Source organism: Mauremys reevesii, linkage group 10 (assembly GCF_016161935.1).
Source record: "Mauremys reevesii isolate NIE-2019 linkage group 10, ASM1616193v1, whole genome shotgun sequence".
NCBI classification, from domain to species: Eukaryota; Metazoa; Chordata; order Testudines; family Geoemydidae; genus Mauremys; species Mauremys reevesii.
In genome coordinates, this window is record NC_052632.1 from 14,066,076 (window position 1) to 14,083,834 (window position 17,759).

General features: G+C 50.0%; 1 protein-coding gene across 12 annotated transcripts in view; it reads right to left on the reverse strand.

Moving 5' to 3' along the window:
• NTRK3 (neurotrophic receptor tyrosine kinase 3) overlaps positions 1–17,759 on the reverse strand; it is a 315,119-nt gene that overhangs the window by 219,144 nt on the left and 78,216 nt on the right. The window lies entirely within an intron of this gene.

Sequence of the window (17,759 nt, forward strand, 5' to 3'; positions counted from 1 at the left end):
AGATAGCTCAGCACAAAACCCCCAATAGGCCACAGCTGAGACAGAGCCTGCCAAAGCACCTGGCAATGCCAAACGCACGCAAGCCTCTCGCTCCCTCGCTCACACGCAGGCAAAGTGGATGAGTTAGCAGAACAGGGCTCAGCGTTAAACTGACGAGGCCAGCGTTAGCCGCTGGCTATTCCCTCTGCCGCGCTCTCTGCCTGGACTCTTCCAGGTGTCACCACAAACATATCAGCGCTACGAAAAAGCAAAAAGATGTTTCATTCCAGCCAGGAAAGCCTCAGTTCCTTGCCCTCGTGTCTCCCCAAATGCTGCAATGGATGAAGGGGGTGAGAGCCTTGTCCATTTTGTGAGATTGCCCAATGCTGCCTCAGAACATGGGGCATCCCAAACAGCATCACTTCCTGATCCTAATACATGGTCTCCCAGAGCCACTGCCAGTAGTCACGACAACCCCAGAAACACCAGCCTGGATACCAAGATTTGGTCCTGCGGGGGAGAAGCAAAAGATTTTCACCGCCCGCCTGGTGGAGCCTTGCCCACAGTGACGCATCACAGCACATCCCCCTTTCAAACACCAGCCCCTAAATCCCCTGGGATGCACCTAGCCAGCCCAGGCCCGTTCCTAGGCAGGAGACCAGAGATAGCACTCCAGCCGCCCTTGCTTTGTGTTCGCTGGCAGCCAGCATTCTCCACAGCCCCCAGCTGCTCCTGCAGCAGAATCTGAGGGGGAAGAGGGGTGGGTGGAGAGGTTTTATTTTTTTTTTCAGTGACAGTATTAAAACCAAACCACAATCACGATGCAAGGGAGAGAGACACCGGGGGAGGAGTGAGGGCGTTTCCCCTGCCAGTGCTGCACAGGGTGAAATTGCCAGCAACGTGCACACACACTTATGGCACCCTGGAGCTAGGCACTAGCCGCTCATCTGCCACACGCCTTTCCTCCCACCGCAAATGATGACAACAACGTGCATACTGCTAGCACTTTCATCCCAATGGATCCCAACGCACTTCAGAGTCCACAGAGCCTTCACACGCAGTCCCTCCTCCACCACCCCCTTTCTTCCCAGGGGTCTCTCAGCTGCACCCAGCTTTACTCAGAGATGGGAGCCCCCCAAAGGTTCAGTGGTACTCTGGGCTTTGCTTCAGCACGTGACAGAGATGGGGACTGGTCGCAAAGGTTGGATCCAAACTTTCCCATGGTCCGGGGTGCTTTAGAGGCCAGCGTTTGGCTCAGGCTCTCTGTTACGCTCATCGCCCTTTGCCTGGGGGCTGTTTACAATGTTCTCCGCCAAGGACAGCTGGATTCAGAGGATTCAAGCCAATACTAAAAAGCTGGCTCAGCCCCGCAATGGCATTTCCTGAGCCTGCCAGCTCCCCCCACAGGGTGAAGGCCAACACCGCTCGGAAGCACTTTAGTTCTCAGTACAACTAGCCAGCCTGCAGGGAGAGGCGCCTTCCCCCTCACTTCCACCCTACCACGGAGAGGGATCCTCCCCCGAGTGCCCTTCTCCCCCCCCCGCCACTTAGCCCACACCGGGGTAACTGGACACCCATCGGACCTGGAATATAACTGTACGATGGGCTTTTTCCTGCTGCAGGGCACAGAAGCAGTATTCGTGCTGACTGGGGCCAGGAGGTGCCAGCTGACAACTCCAGCAAGAGGCCGGGCTTATTGTGCTTGTTCGCCTCAAACTGCTTGTTTCCCCCAGAGGGGAGCAGACAGAGAACGGCGAAGCCCCATCCCCTGCATCCCCAGCCCCAGATTTCCAGCAGGCCTGGGGTGAGGCAGACCATTCCACAACAGAAGAGAGATCCCAGCCAGAAGATACAGAGAGCGCCTGGGAAGGGAATCATGAAAGGGCCCCTCCCTCCGACTCAACAAAGCACACAGAGAAGCCAGAACCCACAACACAGTCACAAAAATATTCACCAAGGACCCACAATACTGAACTACAGCTTCCAGGCACTGTGTATAGAAGCAGCGAGAGCCAATGGATTGGTAAATCACCTTTCTGGAGGCACTGGAGGGGAGCCCTGCTGCACAGATAGCTTTTGAGGAGAGTGTGGGGAGGGGCTGGGGAGTTTTGCACAATCAACCCACAACTGCAGTCGTAGAACTATGGTGAGCAACATCGAGCATGAAGCCACTCAGGCAGGCTTGCTTGGCCCAGGAGCTGAGCTGCCTTTTTCTGTCCTCAGAGCCATGTTCCAAGCCTCTCTGGTTTGCTACATGCACATAAGGCTGGAGGGTGAAAACCAAAAATGCCAGCAAACCCCCGAGCAATCCTCACGGTACCAAACGGTTGTGCTCACGTGGGCTGGTTAAAAAAAAACAAAAAACAAACACCCCAACATATTCTCCCTCCCAAGGGGGCTCGGTGCCAGTGGCCAGGCTGGGAGGGGGCAGCTCTGCAGGTTCTCTGGACTTTGAAGAAAGCGGTGGGCGGGAAGCGGGGGAAATCAGCAGTAACCAAACAACCCAACACGAGGTAGACAAAGCACTTGGCAGGCACTGCTAAATAGTTTCCAATTAATTAACTGATTACATGATAGAACAGAAGGGGATTCGAGTGAGTGCTGTTGACCTTTAAGAATAATTAATATCATCAGGATCACAAAACTTGTCCAAGAATAATTAGGCACATTTTAATATTACATTCAAATCCAAGGGGGTGGTTCTGGTTAATTTAGAGGCACAGCTCCCAGCACCTCTCATCCCTGCTCCACTTTCCTGGAGTCCACACACCCCATTCCTACCCCAGCTATCTCTCCCTGTCTCCCCTATTCCTCTGCCCTCACATACATTCTTCCCATCCACTTCCTTTCCCCCTTCTCCTCCAACTCGTTCCTCCTGCCTGATGATTTCTTCTTGCTTCACCCTATTCCACCATTATCCCTCTCCAGCCTGGTCCCTATTCTTCCCTAGCCAGAAACCCCCAACCTTCTCTTTGTTCAACACCTCATCCCTTTCCACCTCCCCCATTTCCTGCTCCCCGCTCTCTGCTTTCCCCCTACCCCCATCCCACATCTTTGTGTCTATTAATGCTTCCCTTTCCTCCCTGTCCCCCTGAATGTTGATTCAAAGTCAGAGTAGTGGCTGGGTCTTTGCCTCAAATTTCTCCAGCAACAGCCAGCCCATGCCCTGCCTTGCCAATGACATGAGTCCTCTCCCTCCCGCCAGGCTCAAACCTGACCAAACGCTCATTTCTCATTCCAACTTCCCCTGCAAACCTGCCCTGCCCGGCCAGGTACCTGGCTCTAGTGGGAGCAGATAGGGAGTCGTTCCACCAGGAGAGAATAGAGGTCAAATGAATTTGCTCCTGTGTGAGCAGCTGAACCCTTTGTTGAGAAGGTCTAAAAATGAACCAAGCCCTGGGATAAAACAGCTTTTGTAGCACACACACAAAAAATCTGCTGCTGTTGATTGTTAAAACTTCCATGGCTTGATACTTTACTAAATTATAGATAAAAGGAAAATGGTCTTCATGGGCTGATGAAGCCAGGCTGCTGCCAAGAAATCTGTGTTTATACCAGCTAATAAAAAGGAAAGACTGCCATTACCTCACGGCACTGGCACCCCAGCATCAGAGCGGCGGGAAACTGAGACACCTGCTTCCAGTGCAACCTCCAGTGGCAAAGGGAGACTGGGGACATCGCAGCTAGACACAGCAGAAGACATGTGGCCGAGAAGGCTGGGCAGCCTATACCAGTGGGTAGACAGGGTATGTTGGGTGAGAGGTGAGGATCTGTGTTGAAGTAGTTTATGTCTGTTGGGGATTGGTGTAGACTGGGCGGGGGAGGAGAGGAGAGCTTTGCATCTCCAGGAGGGGGGAGTGTTTGTGTGCCTGTGCAAGCATCTGGGGGAAGGTGGGGTGTCCCTGTTGCAATGGGGCGCTGGAGCCTGGAGCTCAGGAGAGGCTAAGGTTTTCCTCCTGAAGGGAAAGGAGGAAGGCAAGTAGCAAAGGGTGCCCTGCAGCAGGAAACGGATACGAAAGCAGCTATGCAACATACTCTGCAGAGACTGATGCATTCAAACTATTTCTCATTGAAAGGCAAGAGACATGCTCAGCTGACAAGACAAATACAACATCAAGGAGGAAGCTGCCCCACCCCAAACTGCCGATTCTCATTGGGACCCCCACGGCGTTTGTGGGGCAACGAGACACCAGACATGAAGGCGACTACAGCCCAAGCCAGTGGTTAGCAGCATTCACGCGGGGTAGGATGGCAACAAACCAGCCCAAGTAGAATGGGATAGAGCCTTTGGGGACCTGCAGCTTTAGAGCCACCCCTGTCTTGCAGTCACCCTTTTTCCTATTCCATTCAGATTCTCGGGACACGTCCAGCACCGCGGTATCTGACTCCTGAGAGGCCGTCCTGTCTGCAGAGCCTGGTGCTTCTGCATGGGGATGGCTGGGAGGGGTGGACGGAGGGCTGGGTGATACGTTTATTACCATGGAACACTGGGCACGTGGGTAGCCTGTTGGGAATGCCGGGGTACCCGTACTAGGAGACGGTTCCATTCAGGCTGACAGGTGGAACTGGCACTGGGAGATCAGGTTAGAGAGATATTTGCTTCTTTTTAATACCGACACAACTTTGGAGAGATCTAGCCTATGTGGGGGGGGGGGGAGGGGGAAGATAACACAGGGGTCGGAGGAGAATAATTCAGACAGGCTGGTAGCACCATAGAAGGGTCCAAAAGAAAGCTATTCGCCCGCACCTGTTACTCTGGAGCCATGGGGAGCTCTTCCTCCTGCCCCCAAAAATCCAGCTGCTAGAAACAGACAAGAAAAACAGACACCTGCAAGTCAGATGCGAGCAGCTGCAAGTTCACCACTGGGGCTCTGTTTGCAAAATACTGATCATGTGCCAGCAGTGGGAGCACTGGGAAGAGGGAGCTAGGAGAGGGGAAAAGGCAGGTGAATATGGAGGGGACCAGTTCTGAAAGCCTGGCATGGCCCTTACTGCTCTTCTCTTTTCTGATGGGAGGCCGAGGGGCTCTGCTCCATGCTCTGGCCTTGGTGCTGAATGGCACTGGCCCTGTCGCAGGTGCAAGCAGAGGTAACAATGCTGCAGCTAAGGGACTCTGGCCCCAGACTCCCAGAGCAATGGATCAGAAGTAAACATGCACCTCACTGGGTGTAAGTGTATTCAGAGTGCAAGATACCTGGAATAACCATATACCAGTGCACTGGGAAGCCAGTGTAAACACCCACACACACGTCACCGTTTGTTCGCATTCCTGACTGAGAGGGGCTCTCGTGGAAACACATACTTCCATGGGATCAGGTCTGCCACCACAACTGATCCCACATGACTGCTGACACTCACTGCATACGTAACCGGAAAGACAATGCAAAGGCAAGTCCAGCCAGGGCTCCTCGTGACGCCACAACCCCACCGTGAGCTCGCACAAATGGGCTAATGAAGGATGTCACACTGTCTCCCACATCCTGCATAAGCCACCACTCGGCTTTTAACATATATAAATAGGGAGTGGGAGGGGAAAAAACGTAGAATTTTATAACACCATGTTACAATTCCAATAAAAGGTGCCAGCGAGTAAGTTATGGCGTGTTCAATTCTGGCACAGTTACATGCGAGCTCTGAATTAATGCCCCATCATTCACACCCTGTCATGCCTTATTGCTTAAACAACACACTCTTTGAATGTGTCTCTTTCTCAGGAGCTCTGTTTACTGTCTCTACCTCATATCCATCCCACCGTCATGTTGTCAGCAAGGCGGCATCCTTGTAAAACCCAGATGAGATCATTTGTGAAGTCCCTCGACATTTTATTATGCTCCCACAGTGATGGGTCTTCCCTCCCACCCACTTTTAAAGTGTCTTCCACGTCCTCCTTGGAGGCCAGTCCTCTTCATTTCGTGCCCCCCACGGCACCTCCCACTCACATTGGGAGGCTGGATATGGCTCCCCACCAGAGCCGCTTAACATACCCTATTGTGTTTTCTGCAGTCAAGCAAGGTGCTTCTGCCTTCAGTGAGCTACCAGAGGCCACCTCTGAAATGCTATTCCCCACTGGTCACAGGGGTGTGGGAGTGAATTCTGGCCCCTATCGCCCATGGACCTCCATACCAAGCCCTGCGGGAATCAGGTCTTTCCACATTTGTTTGCTCTTTCTTGGGAGATGAGGCGAGAGCTGACTGGATTTAACTACGTATATACTCCTTCATAAGCCAAATATTTTTGGTAAAAAAGTGATGCATCAAAGAGCGGGGGTCGGCTTATAAAGGGGTCTACACCAAAATGTGATGATTTTAAATTCTATGGAATCATTGAATATTTAATACATTGTCATTTTGTTTACCTGGAGCGTCCACAGGCATGGAACCCCTCAGCTCCCTGTGGCCGCGGTGCGCCATTCCCAGCAGCTCCCATGGGGTGGGAACGGTGAACCGCAGCCACAGGGAGCTGAGGGAGCTCCATGCCTGCAGATGCTCCAAGTAAACAAAATGTCCTAACCCACCAGCGGCTTACCCTGACAGGCCAGGAGCCAAAGTTTTCCAACCCCTGAAATATAGGGTCAGCTTATGAAAGGATCATACAGTTTTTGTTATTTTTATCTATCCATTTTGGGGGGTCAGCTTATAAACGAACGGGCTAATGAATGAATATATACAATAAGTAGCAGGTGATCCCCTGGCTCAGAAACACTACGTGAGGCATGGCTGAGATATTTCTCCCGATTCTAACAGCATGCCTTGCAGGGTAAATGCGCTCCATCATAAGACATGCATCAAGACATCACTACCCAACCCAGGTCACATCACAACACAACTTCATGAGGCTACATAATCGCAGGAGAACGTGATGAAACTGCCCTAGTCCAAAAATCTCTCAGAACATGTTAATTGCGCTTCACTGCAAACTTGGAATCAGGCTTGTCGGAGGTGAGACCAGGTGGCCAGGCTAGTTTGAAATGACGCTGCAATCAATGCAAAGGACTTTTTAAAGACGGGACTGGGAAGCAGAAATATTCCGGCAAAGCAGCTCCCAGTTTCGTCCATTTGCCAGCAAGATAACTGATCATTTTTCAAAAAGGAAGCATGGCATGAAACCAGAAAGGCCCAAGGGAGTAGGGAACATCACCATCCCAGTGCGATTTAACTGGAAGTGGTGGTTTAACGCATCAAAAAGGTTCAGAGCGAGGTGGTGTGTGAGAGAGAGACAAGATTCTGAAGAGCTCAGACACCACGGTGATGGGCAGATACAAGGACCTGAACAGAATGGGACACATTCTTTACATCACCATTGTTATAATTCGTCTTGTTAGAGTAGCGCCTAGAGGCCCCACCAGCTTGTGGCTCCATTGTTCTAGGTGCTGCATAGGTGTAGCCCCAGAGAGCTAGGGCCTATGGAGACTAGAGAAAAAAAGTACTCTTATCCCCATCTGACAGAGATGGAGACACAGAGAGATCAATGACTCACCAAATGGCACATAGGAAGTCTGTGGCAAAGACAGGATCAGCACCCATATCCCTGAGTCCTACTATAGTGCATTAACCACATGATCATCTCTCCTCTCTGTATTACTGTAGAACACATGAGTTCTTAGGCAGGTTTGGATTCTGATGGAGGCAGCCAGGCCGGCAGCAGAGAGCACAAGTCTAAGAGGCATGAGGTCCCCAGCTCCAATCCTTACCGTGTAGCCTGGGGCAAATCACTTCACATCTCTGCAGCTCCATTCCCCATCTGAAACACGGGGCTAACATTCCCCTGCCTACCTTCCCAAGGCATGGTGAGGATGCTTGTGCAGTGCTTTAAATGTGGATGGTGTTTATAACTAGAGATGCTGAGGAGTATCACTGCAGTCAGTAATTCACTACTGGGCCTTCGGAATGCAGGCTGACTGATGTCTGCACGGAACGGGTCTCCCCTTTGGCCTTGAGAGCGGAGGCTGCTAAAATACAGAGCCTGCCTGTGCTGCTGTTCCAGCTGAATGAGGAGATGCTCCAAATTGATTCAGTCTGAGGTAACAATTGGAAAAAAAACATGCCATCCAGCCACTGCTGCTGATTAGCATAGCGGCTAGGCAGCGTGCTATGCCAGCACGCAGGGGACAAAGTAGGGAGGAGGGCATGGAGGAGGCATGGAATCAGAGGGAACCTTATTACTATTTATTATACCTAGGAAACCACAGACATGCACCACTCTTTACAGAAGAACTGGAGCCCTTGGTAAACTGGGCGCAAGCAAACAAACAATGTGCATTTTAACACAGCTAAATGTAGACATCTACTAACAACGCATGTAGGTCATACTTACGCCGTGGGGGACTCTATCCTGGGAAGCAGTGAGCTCCCGGTGTGATGTTGTGGCCAAAAGAGTTAATGCGATCCTGGGATGCATAAACAGGGGAATCTGGATTAGGAGTGGAGAGGTTATTTTACCTCTGTATCTGGCACTGGTGCTACTGTTGCTGGAATCCTGTGTCCAGATCTGGCGCCCACAATTCCAAAAGGATGTTGATAAATTGGAAAGAGTTCAGAGAAGAGCCACAAAAACGATTAAAGGATTAGAAAACTGGCCTTAGAGTGATAGACTCGAAGAGCAAAATTGAGTTAGCTTAACAAAAGAGAAGGTAAAGGGCTGACTTCATTACAGTCTATAAGTATCTACATTGGGAACACATTTAATAATGGACACTTCAATCTAGCAGAGAAAGGTATAATGCGAGCCAATGGCTGGACGTTAAAGCTAGACAAATTCAAACAGGAAATTAGGCGTACATTTTTAATGGTGAGAATAACTAACCATTGGACCAATTTACCAAGGGTCGTGGTGGATTCGCTATTACTGGCCATTTTTAAATCAAGACTGGATGTTTTTCTAAAAGATCTGCTCTAGGAATTATTTGGGGGATGTTCCATGAGCTGTGTTAGGCCGGAGGGCAGACTAAATGATCACAGTGGTCCCTTCTGGTCTTGGAATCTATGAAAAATAGACCAGGGCACGAGACCCTGCTGTGAGTAAGTTACAATTCAAGGGCCTGCTCCCAAGAGGTGCTGAGCTCCCTAACGTGCTTATGGCACAAATGGGAGCTGAGAGGTGCTGAGTACTGGCATGATCAGACCTTTACTTACGGAGCGGACAGGGACCATGTCCCCTGCACAATGTGGTCCTAGTCCATAACGATGTCTCTCACGGAAATACAATTAAATGGTAATAGCACCAAGCTAGGAATGCCAAGCATTGCCTGGGAGATGGGGAAAGATTGATTTGCTATGGATGTATTTGATTCCTTTTCATAATTGTTTGAAATGTTCCTATGCTACAATGCAGGTTGGAGGGCAAAGACTGGCAGGAGTGCAGGTGACAGCTGGTAGCCCACGTGAAAGGACTGAACGTGGAGGAGGAAGGAGGATGTGTGGCACCCAGGATCAGAAACAGTGAGAAGCCCTGGAGCTGCTTAGTGGAAGAGAGCAGGTTAGACTTTGCTCCTTATAAGACAGATTAGCCTGGCTGCTTTAGAGAGAGGCCCGGGATCACTATCCAGGGAATAAGGGCAAGTGATTTTCGTGAGAAGCAATTGAACATCGTTGAAACAATATTAAGTCTGGTGTTTTGTTTGTTTATCCATTCAGCCCAAGATCCTGAACAAGCTCACACAGCCACACAGGGCAAAGTAGTTTAAACAATAACTCACATGGAAAGGCGGTGCAGTTATACGAGGGGACACACAAACCTCAGAAGCACCATGGCTCAAGTGTCTACAGTCCTTGAATATGTGTGGGTATGAGCTGGAAGGGTGCTTCTGGTATTTGAGTGCCTTTATGAAGTGTCAATACAATGAGCGCAGTGTGACTCAGCAGCCCTGATCTCTAGACTGTGCGGTATCCAGGGGAGGAGTCATGGGTCATGGTCCTGCCTTGATCTAGAGATAATCCTGCAATGCTTCTCCAGAATATTCTAGTCCAAAGCTCTTCACAGACCACACTCGTCCACGTAACCCCTCATTCTTTCACTTCACACTGGAATGCAGTTGGCTCTGGGGTGGAATACAGCTGCTCTTTAACAGCACTCAGCAACTGTACCGAACAGACCAGGAAGTGAGGCAGAGAAGAATCCTGTATCCAGTCAAAAACAGAAAGTGAACCTCAGGTAATCAGGATGTGCTTTCCCAGATTAGAACGTGGCCAGGACAGTAGGGCCAAGGCCATGCTCATAAAGTATATTCACATCAACAAGCCACGGTGAATGGCCAGGGCGGTCTAGGTTAGCTACATCACAGAAGCTGGCAATGGAACAGGCCTGTTGGATCATCCACCCCATCCTCCTCCCAAGCCAAGCAGTTCCCTACACACTTAGCCCAGTGGGCCTTTCCCATCTCTAACGTCCATAAGTCTGTCCCCTTCAGCCCACCCCCAATCTATGTGAGCAGAGAAGTGACAGACACAGAAGAGAAGATAAAAAAAACCACCGTGGGACAGAAGGAAGCCTATGTATGCAGCATTCAAAAGCCAAACAATCTATCAGAACAAGGAGTAATGGTCTCAAGTTGCAGTGAGGGAGGTTTAGGTTGGATATTAGGGAAAAAAATTTCACTAGGAGGAGAAGCACTGGAAAGGGTTACCTAGGGAGGTAGTGGAATCTCCTTCCTTAGAAGTTTTTAAGGTCAGGCTTGACAAAGCCCTGGCTGGGATGATTTAGTTGGCGTTGGTCCTGCTTTGAGCAGGGGCTTGGACTAGATGACCTCCTGAGGTCCCTCCCAACCCTGATATTCTATGATTCTATCACCCCACCACCCCGCTACGCAGAGAGGGCAGGATCAACACAAAGACTCCATGTCCTTTGTATTTACCAACCTGGCTACAGTTTGTAAAACATGGCTCTGCTTTATCAAAGGCCTCCATCGCCACACTGGCAAGCCCTGCCAAACGAGAGCTCTGGAATGGGAATGGTGTCTCAGCCGGCCTATGAACCCATTTAGAGCGCACAGAAGACAGATAGGGGGGAAAAGAAGCCACAGAATGCAAGCAGAAAAAGCAATTATTAATAGTCTAAATGGAATTCTGACTACTTAAGCTTTATTTAAGAGCGCACCTGACTCTGTAATTACAGGGCCTTAATTTGTTTTCTTTACTACGCCAATAAATAAGGTGCGTGTGGTTATTCTCTGCAAATACACACAGGTGCTTTACAGACTGGCTGACTGAGAGCCAATGATTCGAGAAAGTGTTTAGAGGGAGTCACACTCTGTTAGCGAGTGACCTGAGACAGGGGGTAGAACGTGATGGGGTTCACAGGGAAGGACTCAGCTCTCAGTCCAAGGAAAGGAGCTGGGGACAGGAGACCAGCATTGGCTATTAAAGGGATGCAAGGGAGGCTGAAGGGACTTACACCTTTGGGACCAGCATCAGCCTATCTGAATGGCAGGGAGGGGTGACACCGTCAGGCCTCCCAATCAGCATGGAACTATGGACCTGATGGGAGGGATGGAGCAGACATACAAATACATTAATATCTAACACACACCAGTCTGTGGCACGGTGGTTCCTTCTCTCCTCTCTAGCTTGCATTTCCAGCCCAGCCCTCAGACCCTATCCCCAACCTCCTTGACAATGGCAATGGGATTGGGTGCCCCCAAATAACACCACCTGATTGTTTTTATTCTCAGTTTTATTGCTGTCCTTTTCTTTTTATCTCTTGGGGGTGATTCTGGTGCCAGATTGGCAGCCCTGGCATTGATGGCCTCTGCCCATAGGACAGACTCTGCAGGGAGAGCTTCCTACATGCCATCACACTCCATTGACTGTTTCAGCCCTGAGCCATTTGGGGTAAGAACAGAGTTCAACCTCTAGAGCCCAGCCAATCCTGGACCTCTCTGCTGAGGCCCTCACAATGGCAGGGCCACTGAGTATCACTTGTAGCAGTGGGTTTCGTGGTAGCCCAGTCCTCAAAAAGGATCTGAGACCCACCAGATTTGTTTCATACAGTCAGCTAAGCTCCTAGAGTCCTTGTCCCCTCAGGCCATTTGTTTCCTATTCTCTCCCAAGGGCACATTATATGAGCAGATGGAGGTTGATGTTTATCTTTTGGTGGATGGGGAGGGGGAAGGTCCAGTTCAGTCAACAAGACAGAAAAACATAAATCCTACAGCCGCCCTCTCCCACACTGATGCAGAGGGTGTCCCCCACTGCAATGAGAACTCTGGTCTCCTGGCATAGGCAGCACTGTGCTTTGGGAGGGAGGGGTTTACGGCAGCTCCATCTTTTACAGATCCCAGGATGGAAGCACAGTGAATGGGTCTCCCCTGGCCTCTGCAGAAGCTCTGCCTGAGTGGTGGGGGAAAAGGAGAAGGCAGAGAGATGGTTTCCCCCACAGCTGCCTTGATATATGGGCCTCATTTGGACATACCTCAGCAACTGGAGATCTCAGCTCCTTAGAGCGTGGCACACCCATGACAAAGGCACCACGTTCTCCTACTTGGGAGGGGAAGGCAGCTGTGTTAGCCAAAGAAGCTCCCTGCATCCTATCAGCTCTGCTTTGGTAACCCTGCCCTCCCAGCTCCGGAAGAGCCTAGGGCAGAGGCATGGAGTAACAAAGGACCCCCAAATTTAACAACTACAATATCCCACAGGCTTCTTGGAAAGACCTGGAGCTCAAAGACTGAGTTGATCACATAGAGGGCAAATCCTCCCTGTGCTTAACTGAGCTGCTCGGAAACGGTTTGGCTGGGGAGTCTCTGCCTGACCTGATCCTTGTTACCTGGTGCCCAGGCCCCAAGCTCTGACTGGATCACTGAAGCCCATGTGCAGTACACATCAGACACACAGGATCCAGAGTAGACCCCTCCTGCGGAGTGGATCTCCAGAGCAAGCCAGGTGTTCGCCAAGATGACACCTGACAAAGACTGCACAGTAAAGGGGCCAAGGACTTGCCCAACAGTGAGGCCTCCAGAGTCCTGGCAAACACCTACCATAGCCACAAGTCTGGATCTGACTCAGATCAAACCCAAAGCGATCCCCCTCCGGTCAGCAGCTTCTGTACAAAGGAGTTAGGGCATGTCTACACTGTCATTAGACACCCGCGGCCGGCCCGTGCCAGCTGATGCAGGCTAAGGACCGTTGAATTGCAGTTTAGAAGTATGGGCTTGGGCTAGAACCTGATCTCCAGGACCCTGCAAGGTGGGAGGGTCCCTGATTGGGCTCCAGCCTGAGCCTGAATGTTTACACCCTTTAGCCCAAGTCCTGCGAGCTCGAGTCAGCTGGCCCAGGCCAGCCACAGGTTTTTAATTGCAGTACAGACATACCCTCAGTGGCCTCAGTTCAGTTACCAGTGGGGCAGGTACAGCCACTTTAGAAAAACCACCCCCCAAACACATTTGGGACTAATTGTCCCCTTGTTGACAGACTCGGTGGCACCAAGGCCTAAATGGGCCAGGAGACCTAGCTCTGCTCACTCCCAGAGGTGGGCGTGACGGGATCCCCGGGGCGCAGCCTGGGACTGGGGGACCGTTGTGCCCCTTTAACTCTCTCCAGCCTGGGCTGGCTCTCACAATACCTTGCTAGCGATCAGCAACAAACCCCTCCTGGCGCTGTTATCACTCAGCACAGCAGCATGTGCACCCTCACACACCCAGCTACATTGCATGAATGTTCCCAGAGCCACTCGAGAATCACACAGAGAAAGGCACCAGAGCCAAAGCCTCCCCCCAGCTCCCAGCACTGTACATCAGGAACATACCGTCTTGAGTAGTGCACATGTATTAATTGATTCACCACTTCATCAATGGGAAGTGGAGATACACCAGCCCTTGTAAAACCTGTCCCCAATTGACAACATGTTTTAGTGACAACCATATAACACAATTCTCATAACTTCATATGCATTAATGATATTTATATATGGATAGAGAAATGACTTCCAGCAGATCATAACCTTTCCGCTGATATCTTACAAGGCATGCTTTATATGCAAGATCACAATTATATACAGATGAGGAATATGGGGGTTACAAGACCCTCCCCCAAGGTATAGTATGTCACAGTAGGCTAAGGCTATTTATGGACCCATATACCTCCAGTCCAGGGTTTGTTTACATCAGTCGCTCACTGCTCCCTCCGCCCCTTCCCACCCACCCCCGGACACATCAGATACCAAGGACTGTGCGCAGGACCAACTGACCACTCAAGGGCAGCTATGTCCCCCGTTAGAAGTATTCAGACACTTCAAGAAGCTGAACGCTGAAAAACCTCTCAATGGCTCCACCTTCCCTTTCTTATTCTGTGCAGGAAAAAACTCATTCAGAGCCATTATCTTAAATAAACCCCAACAAACCAGAGCTCCTACAATTAGAGCTGGAGTAAGTGATCATCTTGATTGCACAGCTGGGGTCTGAAGACTTGTAAATGCAAGGAGAAAGACACAGAAATAGAAGAAGCTGGGAGATGGCAGAGAAACCCAGCTTGTCTGACAGGAGGAAACCTCTCTCAAAGCTGTGGGTGGAAGGGGAGAAAAGATGGAGAGGTGGATGGTGTTGGGATTTCCCCCAGAGAGGGGAAAAAACCCCCACCATCAATCAGTAAAGTAGTTTCAATCATTATGCAAGCTTTCCCCAAGATACAAGTCTGCCGCTGCCCCTCAGTCCCAGCTTCCAGCACCCCCTGCGATTCCAGTCCTGGGCCCCAACACACCTGCACTCTTGCCCCTCAATCTTCCCCATTCAGCTTCTCAGTAATTCACCAGCCAAGCACTTGGTGTTTGGTGCCTCAGAATCCATTTGCAAATTCTCCAAACCTCCCACAAACACACAGAGACAAGATCCCCAAATGAGGTGGCGGAGGGGAAAGAGGCGAAGTCCCCTGCAATGCTGCGTCCTCACCTGGCCCCTGGGTTCCACTTCTCACAGCCCTGGCTAGCTGAGCCTCAACTACAGTGACATCATCATCCAGCAGTCTTGGCCCTGACATGCATCCGGCTGTGGCTCATGGAGGCCATTCCCCTTGCTGGGGACTGGGGCAGTATTCCTTGATCTCACCAGCCATTCAACCCAGCTACAGCAGCCTGAGACTCCGAGCAGAGTGACATTTCCACTAATCCTTTTATCCCCAGCTCCAATGTGAGGCTGCCTCCGAAAATGTCAGGTCCCCAGCAGGCTGAGCTCCTTCTCAGGCAGTGGCTGGCTAGGAGCCTGAAAGCTGCCCTGCCATGCTGGCGTAGTCTCACGTGCTGTCTCTCTGGAGGGGTCCCCCGAGTGCCACCAGATGTTCATGTGGCAGATCCAACGGGTGAGGTGAGGTGGCCTGCCACACTCTGAGACAAGGGAGCCACAGGAAGCTTAGATAGTAAAGTGGAGGGCAGACCATCTAGACAACCAGCAGCAGCCCAAATCCTGGTCCAGTTGGACTCAGAACCCCGCCCTGCCCCATCTATCTCACGCCACTATCTCAGAAATAACCTCTTTGTGTTATCATTAAAGCCACTTCTCCTCTAGGGCCAGGAAGCTTAAGAGCTAAGAACTTCCAGCCTTTACATGAGGTCAGACACCAAGATGAACAGCGAAGCGTGACAGAGAGCCCAACGTCTGGGCTCCTCCCATCATAGAATCATAGAATCTGAGGGTTGGAAGGGACCTCAGGAGGTCATCTAGTCCAACCCCCTGCTCAAAGCAGGACCAAACCAAACTAAATCATCCCAGCCAGGGCTTTGTCAAGCCTGACCTTAAAAACCTCTAAGGAAGGAGATTCCACCACCTCCCTAGGTAACCCATTCCATTTCTTCACCACCCTACTGGTGAAAAAGTTTTTCCTAATGTCCAACCTGAACCTCCCCCTCTGCAACTTGAGACCATTACTCCTTGTTCTGTCATCTTCTACCACTAAGAACAGTCTAGATCCATCCTCTTTGGAACCCCCTTTCAGGTAGTTGAAAGCAGCTATCAAATCCCACCTCATTCTTCTCTTCTGCAGGCTAAACAATCCCAGTTCCCTCAGCCTCTCCTCATAAGTCATGTGCTCCAGCCCCCTAATCATTTTTGTTGCCCTCCGCTGGACTCTCTCCAATTTATCCACATCCTTCTTGTAGTGTGGGGCCCAAAACTGGACACAGTACTCCAGATGAGGCCTCACCAGTGCTGAATAGAGGGGAATGATCACATCTCTCGATCTGCTGGAAATGCCCCTACTTGTACAACCCAAAATGCCATTAGCCTTCTTGGCAACAAGGACACACTATTGACTCATATTCAGCTTTTCGTCCACCGTAACCCCTAGGTCCTTTTCTGCAGATGGACCCCTAGGTCCATCACACTACATTTTCTTACTTCATATCAACAGCTCTTCACACTGTGAAATGTCAGAGTTAGGAGAGGTCTCTTCATTTGAGTGGCTGGCATGGTGACCAGGGAAGCTCTCCAGGGAGCAGGCAGGTAATTCCAGAGATGATCCAAGACACTATAAGAAGAAGGTAACCGTGACCATCAGGCATGGAGAGGGCCTTACGGCAAGAAGATCTGTCTGAACAAACAACCAGAACCAGGGGCTGAGCTTTCTTTGGACAGGAATACAACAGTCAGAAGAAAAGACGTATTTCCTCCTCTCAAGCTCCATGCTCCCACGTGAAGGACGAAGCATGCCTAGGACATACCACCAGAACCCAGCTACTTAGTTTAAACCAAAAAAAAAAAAAGTTAAGGATAGTAACTGAACAATGTAGGTACCTATAGTAGCAGACCCCAGCACTTCAAGGCAAGGAAGGGAATCTCAAGCTAAGGATGTTTAAATCTTACGTGGCCCACATAGTAAACAGACATTTCATCACCACACAGCAGCCTTAACTCTGACCCAAAATAAAAGTGATCTGTCCAGCAATCTCAAACTACAAAACTGAGCTCTTTCTGAAAGAGAAGTAATAATTGCATATGTACACACTACTGGCACACGTTGATCAGCCTCTAATGCAAGTTCACCTACACAACATTACCACGAATCAATAGTTATGCTCCTTACTTATTATAGACAATATTACTCCCAAGAAACAGCAACCATAGCTACTTTACCCAACAATTCAACTGTCCAGTGCTAAATGCATTATGTGATTTCCCCATTCAACAGTATCTCAAAGAAAATATTTAGATTTCCAAACCAAAATAGCCAAGAGCATACATTAAAAAAAAAATCCATGGGTCAGGATTAAAACTGTTGTACTGTGATGAAATATGCATTCCTTTATGCTCAGTAAGAGCAGTGTGTGTTTATTAGGTGGGCAGTTTAAGTTCTGTGACGTCCTTAACTATTCATGTGTTTGATTTTAAGTGCTTGGGTTTTGCAAATGGCCTGTTAGGTAAGTACATTGCTGTCACTTAGCAACTGTAACTAGCTTTCACAATGAAGCTTTTAGGCATTTGTGTTAACGTGAGCTCTGCGCACGCAATCAAGTGGCAAGTATACCCCATCTCTTTTCACCAGTAACATGCTCAGATGGGTGGTAACACATGCCCATAGAATCAGAAAGATGTATTTTTTTAAAAGTTATGACCAGTTTTCATTGAAATGGCTGACAGCACACAATTCAGATCAAGCACATGGGCTCACACACAATGCACCAGAACTCTCACAATAACCAAATCAGCCCACCTCTAGTCCTTATGCTGGAGCTCAGAGGGATCTAATCCCATATCACTCACTCAGGCAAATTATTTCAGGCCCTTGATGTGCTTTGCACACAAGCTGGTACTCCAGCCTTTTCTGAAGAGAGAAATGTCACCCATCAGCCTCCAGTGCTTGTACGTT